Below are 11,529 nucleotides of genomic sequence, written 5' to 3'. Positions count from 1 at the left end.
GATGAGCGGATGACAAGGTTGAAGTTGGCCGCTTCGACCGAGAGTAAAGAGAAGTCTGAAGGGAGGGCGGGACGGGTCAGAGAGGAGCGCCGGCCGAGAGGGAGGGAAGGAAGGATGAAAGGTCCAAGCGGGACGGCGTTTTCGGGGAGAGGTCCCACTCGGTCTCGTCAGTCAGCCGTCGCCGGCTGACACCTGAACCTCCGCTGACCCGGTCGTGACTGCCCCTGCGGTACAGGAGATATCATGAGGGGGGCTCACCTTTGCCCTTTCAATCGCCACCACCGCTTGCTCCAAAGAGCTTCACCCGAGTCCTTCACACCTTCATTCCTTTGCACCTCAGACCTATGAAAAAAAATAATGTGGCCTTTATGTAAATTGCAAGCTTTTTATATTTCCTTTGTGTTGAACTAATGGGACCTCAAAAGCAGACTAATGACCGCAACACACACGTACTTGCATCCCAGGAGAGCGAGGCCTAATCCCGGGTTTACATTGTAAGGACAACAGGGATAATCCTGCTAACAGGGTGTTTATCTAGAAAGCACAACCAGTGAATCCTTAACACACGCAGTATCGACCAAAATCAGAACGCAGGCGAGACTGCAGAAAAAGAACTGTAAAAAGAAAATGAAGAGAGACAAACAGAAGTGGGAATTAATGGGAAGTGACAGAGAGAGCAAGATGATGAAGGAAGGGAGATGGTGTGTGGATGAAAGAAGGTCTGAGCTGTCAAGCATGCAGATGAGAGCGTGATGGCATCAATGCAGGACAGGACACGGGCGGGCGGCGGCAGCGGCGGCGTTCCCTGCGGACCGCGCACAACACATACGCCAAAGAGCATTTAAGCCTTCATTAGCCATCAAAAACACGGAGCAGTCAAGAATGCTAATATGATAATACTCCAAGCCACGCTGGGACTTGAGAGTCACATTAGGAGGAATCTGCTCTCAGGATTCAATCGGTGCAAAGTGATCATCATGGCATTTAAATTAAAATACACTCAAATATTTGCTAGCAGACTTAAGAGTTGTGTATCATCATCAGAGGTCAATTGTGAACTTCAGTGGCTAGCTGCCACTTTTGTATCATGTCACAATAATGCCGCGTCTGGCGTTAACTTCCTCGCTGATGAGCCAAGAGAAAGGGTGGAGGGTGGGGGGGGATATCGGCAGAAAGGCTCCAAGTTTAGCATGCATGTCAGAGCCTAGGGACGCTCCCTGAGCCAAATGCCAGTCTATAGATCGCAGAGGGGACTAAAGATCACATCATCGTCCACCCGGACATTGGTGACACCGGACAGCGAGGCTGGAGCGAATGATCCCTGCCAGGACGAGCTGTTATAGACAGCCGCTGTCATTACACGGCAAACATGTGCACAATACCCCCACCGCCACACGGGCGGTGATGGCGAGGTTATAGACAAGTGCTGTCATTCGAAGAGTCTCTATGGAGTTGAAACGATAACCACCACCCGGGACGAAGGGGGGCAGGTGAGCAGGGAAGAGGTCGGCACCAGGTTTACGCACAAAAGTAGTTTTGTAAAAATCAGCTCAAATGTTAGTTATCTTCTGTGTTCACGCCCACAACGGCGCCAATGCCCTTTTTTTTGTTAAACTCCATACTAAATTTCCAATAATCCAAGTAAGTAATTCTATTTTATCTTTAATTCCAACTCTTCTAAGCCATAAAGAACAAACCAGTGTCATGTTATACTACTGTCTCTTGTTACCGAGCAGTTGCTAGGCAACCATCAGTGCTCAACTAAGCCAACAAGCTCCCGGACTAATCTTTTATGTCAACCACAGAGATAACAACAATCTTTATCAGAAAGCAAGCATAGATTATTCTCAATGAGTTTAACAATATTTAAAGAAAAAAAAAGTGTAGTCAGCAACTTTCAATGTGTAAATAAAGGCGATTGGCTAACTTGCAGAATAAGGAAGTGATCGTTGACACAGACGAAGCGTTTGAAAGGCTCCACTTCACATCAATTTGTCTGGATTTGCGCCTACTGCTCGTGTGAGATGCAAATCTCAACCGGTCCTTGCCTAAAGGGGACAGGCCAGTCAGTCTATCAGCGCATAGTTTCAAGACGCTTCCCACAGCGAGATGCGTTTGCTTCAGGGCGTTTACCAACGACAGGCTTAGAGTTACACCGCTGACACTTCTCACCTGTCACTAAAACATCTCTTTCAATCTCAACACAACCTGCTTTAGAATACACACCGACTTTCTGATTGGCAACTGAGTCCAAATATTAGAAACAGCTCTGATTACGCCAAAGATAATCAACAATGGAAAATTAATTCTCCCTGTCAGTGTCAATCAAATCGTTTGACACCTCTTAAATAATGATCATCACACAAATTGCTGCTTTTATCTCATCGCGGATTGTGTTTCCAGCTAGCACGTGAGCGCCATTCTTCTTTCTGTGCATGGCTCAGGTAAGCTAAAACATCACGCCATGATCCAAACACTGTCTAACATGAAGATATTTTATCTTTTCAGCCTTGGGCCTTGAACGTGGAGTAAGCCACTGTAGCACTTTTTTTTTTTCTTTCTTCCACGATATGTTAGCAATTACGACCTAGAGGCGATGTGGCAACACGTGCTACTTCAGCCGTCAGAAGAACAAAGCCTCAGGTCCTCCATATCAAAGTCTTGGCTCAGACTGCAGAGTGTTATTGACAAGAGTGCTGCTGGCGCTGCAGTTTAGACGTAGAGGCCACGGTTCAGCTGTGTGTGTTTAACAGCTTTGCAAAGTAACCACAAGCAACCAAGGAAAGATTTGACGATATTTGATGCGTTGTGATCATCAATGCGTGAAAGCATGACCTATTTCCGATCAATTGGTTTTTTTTAAAATAATGACTAGTTCTACTTTGCTTTCCATGCAAGCAGAGATGTCAAAGTCTTGCTCAAGGGCACATCAACAACTCCTTTTCACAATCTCGTGCTAACAAAATGGAAGCTTTAATGTGAGGTTGTTTGGGAGGTTGTCATAGCAACAACAATGCCACTCGTTTGTTTGTTTGCATTGGTTAAACTCCGAGGCCACGCTTGAATGGCACAAGAGCTACCAAGGAGGTGATGGGTGTGTCCAAAACATTGGAAGTGACTCATTCATTTAGTAGGTGAAATGTTAAAAGTGTGACTGGGGAGGAACTGATGTCCTAATGACCTCCCTAATGAAGTGGCCTGTGTGTTGAAGTACACTACACGAGGTAAAAATAAATAAATGAATAAATAAGAAAGTTTAGTGAACGATTCTTTTGAACAAATCTTTTGAGTGAACCGATTCTAAAGAGTCAGTTCACTTGAGAACTGGAATGCACATCACGAGTACAGTTAGTGTTAGAGCTAGGGTTAGGGTTAGAGCTAGGATTAGGGTTAGGGTCAGGGTTGGGGTTAGGGTTAGAGCTAGGGTTAGAGCTAGGGTTAGAGCTAGTGTTAGGGTTAGGGTTAGAGCTAAGGTTAGAGCTCGTGTTAGGGTTAGGGTTAGAGCTAGGGTTAGGGTTAGAGCTAGCGTTAGAGCTAGAACTAGGGTTAGGGTTAGTGCTAGAGTTAGAGTTAGGGTTAGAGCTAGAGTTAGTTAGTTAGAGCTAGGGTTAGGGTTAGAGCTAGGGTTAGAGCTAGTGTTAGGGTTAGGGTTAGAGCTAAGGTTAGAGCTAGTGTTAGGGTTAGAGCTAGGGTTAGGGTTGGAGCTAGCGTTAGAGCTAGAGTTAGGGTTAGTGCTAGAGTTGGGGTTAGGGTTAAAGCTAGAGTTAGTTAGTTAGAGCTAGGGTTAGGGTTAGAGCTAGGGTTAGAGTTAGTGTTAGGGTTAGGGTTAGAGCTAAGGTTAGAGCTAGTGTTAGGGTTAGAGCTAGGGTTAGGGTTAGTGCTAGAGTTAGAGTTAGGGTTAGGGTTTGAGCTAGAGTTAGTTAGAGCTAGGTTTAGGGTTAGAGTTAGCGTTAGAGCTAGAGCAAGGGTTAGGGTTAGTGCTAGAGTTAGGATTAGGGTTTGAGCTAGAGTTAGTTAGAGCTAGGTTTAGGGTTAGAGCTAGGATTAGAGCTAGTGTTAGGGTTAGGGTTAGAGCTAAGGTTAGAGCTAGTGTTAGGGTTAGGGTTAGAGCTAGGGTTAGGGTTAGAGCTAGCATTAGAGCTAGAGCTAGGGTTAGGGTTTGAGCTAGGTTTAGGGTTAGAGCTAGGGTTAGAGCTAGTGTTAGGTTTAGGGTTAGAGCTAAGGTTAGAGCTAGTGTTAGGGTTAGAGCTAGGGTTAGGGTTAGAGCTAGCATTAGAGCTAGAGCTAGGGTTAGGTTTAGAGCTAGAGTTAGTTAGTTAGAGCTAGGGTTAGAGTTAGGGTTAGGGTTAGGGTTTGAGCTAGAGTTAGTTAGAGCTAGGTTTAGGGTTAGAGCTAGTGTTAGGGTTAGGGTAAGAGCTAAGGTTAGAGCTAGTGTTAGGGTTAGAGCTAGGGTTAGGGTTAGTGCTAGAACTAGAGTTAGGGTTAGGGTTTGAGCTAGAGTTAGTTAGAGCTAGGTTTAGGGTTAGAGTTAGGGTTAGAGCTAGTGTTAGGGTTAGGGGTAGAGCTAAGGTTAGAGCTAGTGTTAGGGTTAGAGCTAGGGTTAGGGTTAGAGCTAGCATTAGAGCTAGAGCTAGGGTTAGGGTTAGAGCTAGAGTTAGTTAGTTAGAGCTAGGGTTAGGGTTAGAGCTAGCGTTAGAGCTAGAGCTAGGGTTAGGGTTAGTGCTAGAGTTAGGGTTAGGGTTTGAGCTAGAGTTAGTTAGAGCTAGGTTTAGGGTTAGAGCTAGTGTTAGGGTTAAGGTTAGAGCTAGTGTTAGGGTTAGAGCGAGGGTTAGGGTTAGAGCTAGCATTAGAGCTAGAGCTAGGGTTAGGGTTAGACAAAGGCTTAGTGCTAGAGCTAGTGCTAGAGCAAGGGTTAGGGTTAGAGCTAGACCCAGAGGTAGAGCTAGGGTTAGGGTTAGGGTTGTTAGAGCTAGGGTTAGGGTTAGACCAAGGGTTAGAGCTAGAGCTAGAGCTAGTGCTAGAGCTAGGGTTAGGGCTAGTGCTAGGGTTAGTGTTGTTAGAGCCAGGGTTAGGGTTAGACCAAGGCTTAGAGCTAGAGCTAGTGCTAGAGCAAGGGTTAGGGTTAGACCTAGACCCATAGGTAGAGCTAGGGTTAGGGTTAGGGTTGTTAGAGCTAGGGTTAGGGTTAGACCAAGGGTTAGAGCTAGAGCTCGTGCTAGAGCTAGGGTTAGGGCTAGAGCTAGGGTGAGGGTTGTTAGAGCCAAGGTTAGGGTTAGACCTAGGCTTAGAGCTAGTGCTAGAGCAAGGGTTAGGGTTAGAGCTAGAGCCAGAGGTAGGGTTAGGGTTGTTAGAGCTAGGGTTAGGGTTAGATCAAGGGTTAGAGCTAGAGCTAGTGCTAGAGCTAGGGTTAGAGCTAGAGCTAGGGTTAGGGTTGTTAGAGCCAGGGTTAGGGTTAGACCAAGGCTTAGAGCTAGTGCTAGAGCAAGGGTTAGGGCTAGAGCTAGAGCCAGAGGTAGAGCTAGGGTTAGGGTTGTTAGAGCTAGGGTTAGGGTTAACCAAGGGTTAGAGCTAGAGCTAGTGCTAGAGCAAGGGTTAGGGTTAGACCTAGACCCAGAGGTAGCGCTAGGGTTAGGGTTAGGGTTGTTAGAGCTAGGGTTAGGGTTAGGGTTGTTAGAGCCAGGGTTAGGGTTAGACCAAGGCTTAGAGCTAGTGCTAGAGCAAGGGTTAGGGCTAGAGCTAGAGCCAGAGGTAGAGCTAGGGTTAGGGTTAGGGTTGTTAGAGCTAGGGTTAGGGTTAACCAAGGGTTAGAGCTAGAGCTACTGCTAGAGCAAGGGTTAGGGTTAGACCTAGACCCAGAGGTAGAGCTAGGGTTAGGGTTAGGGTTGTTAGAGCTAGGGTTAGGGTTAGACCAAGGGTTAGAGCTAGAGCTAGTGCTAGAGCTAGGGTTAGGGCTAGTGCTAGGGTTAGTGTTGTTAGAGCCAGGGTTAGGGTTAGACCAAGGCTTAGCGCTAGAGCTAGTGCTAGAGCAAGGGTTAGGGTTAGACCTAGACCCATAGGTAGAGCTAGGGTTAGGGTTAGGGTTGTTAGAGCTAGGCTTAGGGTTAGACCAAGGGTTAGAGCTAGAGCTCGTGCTAGAGCTAGGGTTAGGGCTAGAGCTAGGGTGAGGGTTGTTAGAGCCAGGGTTAGGGTTAGACCTAGGCTTAGAGCTAGTGCTAGAGCAAGGGTTAGGGTTAGAGCTAGAGCCAGAGGTAGAGCTAGGGTTAGGGTTAGGGTTGTTAGAGCTAGGGTTAGGGTTAGACCAAGGGTTAGAGCTAGAGCTAGTGCTAGAGCTAGGGTTAGAGCTAGAGCTAGGGTTAGGGTTGTTAGAGCCAGGGTTAGGGTTAGACCAAGGCTTAGAGCTAGTGCTAGAGCAAGGGTTAGGGTTAGAGCTAGAGCCAGAGGTAGAGCTAGGGTTAGGGTTAGGGTTGTTAGAGCTAGGGTTAGGGTTAACCAAGGGTTAGAGCTAGAGCAAGGGTTAGGGTTAGACCTAGACCCAGAGGTAGCGCTAGGGTTAGGGTTGTTAGAGCTAGGGTTAGGGTTAGGGTTGTTAGAGCCAGGGTTAGGGTTAGACCAAGGCTTAGAGCTAGTGCTAGAGCAAGGGTTAGGGCTAGAGCTAGAGCCAGAGGTAGAGCAAGGGTTAGGGCTAGAGCTAGAGCCAGAGGTAGAGCTAGGGTTAGGGATGTTAGAGCTAGGGTTAGGGTTAACCAAGGGTTAGAGCTAGAGCTAGTGCTAGAGCAAGGGTTAGGGTTAGACCTAGACCCAGAGGTAGCGCTAGGGTTAGGGTTAGGGTTGTTAGAGCTAGGGTTAGGGTTAGGGTTGTTAGAGCCAGGGTTAGGGTTAGACCAAGGCTTAGAGCTAGTGCTAGAGCAAGGGTTAGGGCTAGAGCTAGAGCCAGAGGTAGAGCTAGGGTTAGGGTTAGGGTTGTTAGAGCTAGGGTTAGGGTTAACCAAGGGTTAGAGCTAGAGCTAGTGCTAGAGCAAGGGTTAGGGTTAGACCTAGACCCATAGGTAGAGCTAGGGTTAGGGTTAGGGTTGTTAGAGCTAGGGTTAGGGTTAGACAAAGGGTTAGAGCTAGAGCTAGTGCTAGAGCAAGGGTAAGGGTTAGACCTAGACCCATAGGTAGAGCTAGGGTTAGGGTTAGGGTTGTTAGAGCTAGGGTTAGGGTTAGACCAAGGGTTAGAGCTAGAGCTAGTGCTAGAGCTAGGGTTAGAGCTAGAGCTAGGGTTAGGGTTGTTAGAGCCAGGGTTAGGGTTAGACCAAGGCTTAGAGCTAGTGCTAGTGCAAGGGTTAGGGCTAGAGCTAGAGCCAGAGGTAGAGCTAGGGTTAGGGTTGTTAGAGCTAGGGTTAGGGTTAACCAAGGGTTAGAGCTAGAGCTAGTGCTAGAGCAAGGGTTAGGGTTAGACCTAGACCCAGAGGTAGCGCTAGGGTTAGGGTTAGGGTTGTTAGAGCTAGGGTTAGGGTTAGGGTTGTTAGAGCCAGGGTTAGGGTTAGACCAAGGCTTAGAGCTAGTGCTAGAGCAAGGGTTAGGGCTAGAGCTAGAGCCAGAGGTAGAGCTAGGGTTAGGGTTGTTAGAGCTAGGGTTAGGGTTAACCAAGGGTTAGAGCTAGAGCTAGTGCTAGAGCAAGGGTTAGGGTTAGACCTAGACCCAGAGGTAGCGCTAGGGTTAGGGTTAGGGTTGTTAGAGCTAGGGTTAGGGTTAGGGTTGTTAGAGCCAGGGTTAGGGTTAGACCAAGGCTTAGAGCTAGTGCTAGAGCAAGGGTTAGGGCTAGAGCTAGAGCCAGAGGTAGAGCTAGGGTTAGGGTTGTTAGAGCTAGGGTTAGGGTTAACCAAGGGTTAGAGCTAGAGCTAGTGCTAGAGCAAGGGTTAGGGTTAGACCTAGACCCAGAGGTAGCGCTAGGGTTAGGGTTGTTAGAGCTAGGGTTAGGGTTAGACCAAGGGTTAGAGCTAGGGCTAGGGTTAGGGTTGTTAGAGCTAGGTTAGACCAAGGGTTAGAGCTAACCCTAGCTCTAGCACTAGCTCTAACCCTTGGTCTAACCCTAACCCTAGCTCTAACAACCCTAACCCTAACCCTAGCGCTACCTCTGGGTCTAGGTCTAACCCTAACCCTTGCTCTAGCACTAGCTCTAGCTCTAACCCTTGGTTAACCCTAACCCTAGCTCTAACAACCCTAACCCTAACCCTAGCTCTACCTCTGGCTCTAGCTCTAGCCCTAAACCTTGCTCTAGCACTAGCTCTAAGCCTTGGTCTAACCCTAACCCTGGCTCTAACAACCCTAACCCTAACCCTAGCTCTAACAACCCTAACCCTAACCCTAGCGCTACCTCTGGGTCTAGGTCTAACCCTAACCCTTGCTCTAGCACTAGCTCTAGCTCTAACCCTTGGTTAACCCTAACCCTAGCTCTAACAACCCTAACCCTAACCCTAGCTCTACCTCTGGGTCTAGGTCTAACCCTAACCCTTGCTCTAGCACTAGCTCTAGCTCTAACCCTTGGTTAACCCTAACCCTAGCTCTAACAACCCTAACCCTAACCCTAGCTCTACCTCTGGCTCTAGCTCTAGCCCTAAACCTTGCTCTAGCACTAGCTCTAAGCCTTGGTCTAACCCTAACCCTGGCTCTAACAACCCTAACCCTAACCCTAGCTCTAACAACCCTAACCCTAACCCTAGCGCTACCTCTGGGTCTAGGTCTAACCCTAACCCTTGCTCTAGCACTAGCTCTAGCTCTAACCCTTGGTTAACCCTAACCCTAGCTCTAACATCCCTAACCCTAGCTCTACCTCTGGCTCTAGCTCTAGCCCTAACCCTTGCTCTACCTCTGGCTCTAGCTCTAGCCCTAACCCTTGCTCTAGCACTAGCTCTAAGCCTTGGTCTAACCCTAACCCTGGCTCTAACAACCCTAACCCTAACCCTAGCTCTAACAACCCTAACCCTAACCCTAGCGCTACCTCTGGGTCTAGGTCTAACCCTAACCCTTGCTCTAGCACTAGCTCTAGCTCTAACCCTTGGTTAACCCTAACCCTAGCTCTAACAACCCTAACCCTAGCTCTACCTCTGGCTCTAGCTCTAGCCCTAAACCTTGCTCTAGCACTAGCTCTAAGCCTTGGTCTAACCCTAACCCTGGCTCTAACAACCCTAACCCTAACCCTAGCTCTAACAACCCTAACCCTAACCCTAGCGCTACCTCTGGGTCTAGGTCTAACCCTAACCCTTGCTCTAGCACTAGCTCTAGCTCTAACCCTTGGTTAACCCTAACCCTAGCTCTAACAACCCTAACCCTAACCCTAGCTCTACCTCTGGGTCTAGGTCTAACCCTAACCCTTGCTCTAGCACTAGCTCTAGCTCTAACCCTTGGTTAACCCTAACCCTAGCTCTAACAACCCTAACCCTAACCCTAGCTCTACCTCTGGCTCTAGCTCTAGCCCTAACCCTTGCTCTAGCACTAGCTCTAAGCCTTGGTCTAACCCTAACCCTGGCTCTAACAACCCTAACCCTAACCCTAGCTCTAACAACCCTAACCCTAACCCTAGCGCTACCTCTGGGTCTAGGTCTAACCCTAACCCTTGCTCTAGCACTAGCTCTAGCTCTAACCCTTGGTTAACCCTAACCCTAGCTCTAACATCCCTAACCCTAGCTCTACCTCTGGCTCTAGCTCTAGCCCTAACCCTTGCTCTACCTCTGGCTCTAGCTCTAGCCCTAACCCTTGCTCTAGCACTAGCTCTAAGCCTTGGTCTAACCCTAACCCTGGCTCTAACAACCCTAACCCTAACCCTAGCTCTAACAACCCTAACCCTAGCGCTACCTCTGGGTCTAGGTCTAACCCTAACCCTTGCTCTAGCACTAGCTCTAGCTCTAACCCTTGGTTAACCCTAACCCTAGCTCTAACAACCCTAACCCTAACCCTAGCTCTACCTCTGGCTCTAGCTCTAGCCCTAAACCTTGCTCTAGCACTAGCTCTAAGCCTTGGTCTAACCCTAACCCTGGCTCTAACAACCCTAACCCTAACCCTAGCTCTAACAACCCTAACCCTAACCCTAGCGCTACCTCTGGGTCTAGGTCTAACCCTAACCCTTGCTCTAGCACTAGCTCTAGCTCTAACCCTTGGTTAACCCTAACCCTAGCTCTAACAACCCTAACCCTAACCCTAGCTCTACCTCTGGGTCTAGGTCTAACCCTAACCCTTGCTCTAGCACTAGCTCTAGCTCTAACCCTTGGTTAACCCTAACCCTAGCTCTAACAACCCTAACCCTAACCCTAGCTCTACCTCTGGCTCTAGCTCTAGCCCTAACCCTTGCTCTAGCACTAGCTCTAAGCCTTGGTCTAACCCTAACCCTGGCTCTAACAACCCTAACCCTAACCCTAGCTCTAACAACCCTAACCCTAACCCTAGCGCTACCTCTGGGTCTAGGTCTAACCCTAACCCTTGCTCTAGCACTAGCTCTAGCTCTAACCCTTGGTTAACCCTAACCCTAGCTCTAACAACCCTAACCCTAACCCTAGCTCTACCTCTGGGTCTAGGTCTAACCCTAACCCTTGCTCTAGCACTAGCTCTAGCTCTAACCCTTGGTTAACCCTAACCCTAGCTCTAACAACCCTAACCCTAACCCTAGCTCTACCTCTGGCTCTAGCTCTAGCCCTAAACCTTGCTCTAGCACTAGCTCTAAGCCTTGGTCTAACCCTAACCCTGGCTCTAACAACCCTAACCCTAACCCTAGCTCTAACAACCCTAACCCTAACCCTAGCGCTACCTCTGGGTCTAGGTCTAACCCTAACCCTTGCTCTAGCACTAGCTCTAGCTCTAACCCTTGGTTAACCCTAACCCTAGCTCTAACATCCCTAACCCTAGCTCTACCTCTGGCTCTAGCTCTAGCCCTAACCCTTGCTCTACCTCTGGCTCTAGCTCTAGCCCTAACCCTTGCTCTAGCACTAGCTCTAAGCCTTGGTCTAACCCTAACCCTGGCTCTAACAACCCTAACCCTAACCCTAGCTCTAACAACCCTAACCCTAACCCTAGCGCTACCTCTGGGTCTAGGTCTAACCCTAACCCTTGCTCTAGCACTAGCTCTAGCTCTAACCCTTGGTTAACCCTAACCCTAGCTCTAACAACCCTAACCCTAACCCTAGCTCTACCTCTGGCTCTAGCTCTAGCCCTAAACCTTGCTCTAGCACTAGCTCTAAGCCTTGGTCTAACCCTAACCCTGGCTCTAACAACCCTAACCCTAACCCTAGCTCTAACAACCCTAACCCTAACCCTAGCGCTACCTCTGGGTCTAGGTCTAACCCTAACCCTTGCTCTAGCACTAGCTCTAGCTCTAACCCTTGGTTAACCCTAACCCTAGCTCTAACAACCCTAACCCTAACCCTAGCTCTACCTCTGGGTCTAGGTCTAACCCTAACCCTTGCTCTAGCACTAGCTCTAGCTCTAACCCTTGGTTAACCCTAACCCTAGCTCTAACAACCCTAACCCTAACCCTAGCTCTACCTCTGGCTCTAG

At 48.6% G+C, this 11,529-nt stretch overlaps 2 long non-coding RNA genes across 4 annotated transcripts in view; one reads left to right on the top strand and one right to left on the bottom strand.

Moving 5' to 3' along the window:
• The window catches only part of LOC148379821 (uncharacterized), a 30,614-nt gene that overhangs the window by 7,153 nt on the left and 11,932 nt on the right, over positions 1–11,529 (bottom strand). For all 3 annotated transcript variants that reach the window (XR_015855085.1, XR_015855084.1, XR_015855086.1), the window contains exon 4: positions 259–342. This is a non-coding gene — a long non-coding RNA (uncharacterized LOC148379821). The remainder of the gene's footprint in view (positions 1–258; positions 343–11,529) is intronic.
• On the top strand, positions 93–3,254 carry LOC148379822 (uncharacterized). The gene is made up of 2 exons (XR_015855090.1): positions 93–2,444; positions 2,509–3,254. It is a non-coding gene; the product is annotated as an uncharacterized LOC148379822 (long non-coding RNA).

This window comes from Syngnathus floridae, chromosome 21 (genome assembly GCF_059516105.1).
Source record: "Syngnathus floridae isolate MCC-2025c chromosome 21, RoL_Sflo_1.0, whole genome shotgun sequence".
NCBI classification, from domain to species: domain Eukaryota; kingdom Metazoa; phylum Chordata; class Actinopteri; order Syngnathiformes; family Syngnathidae; genus Syngnathus; species Syngnathus floridae.
The sequence above is the reverse complement of the archived record's forward strand: the minus strand, read 5'-3'. Positions and strand labels throughout refer to the sequence as shown.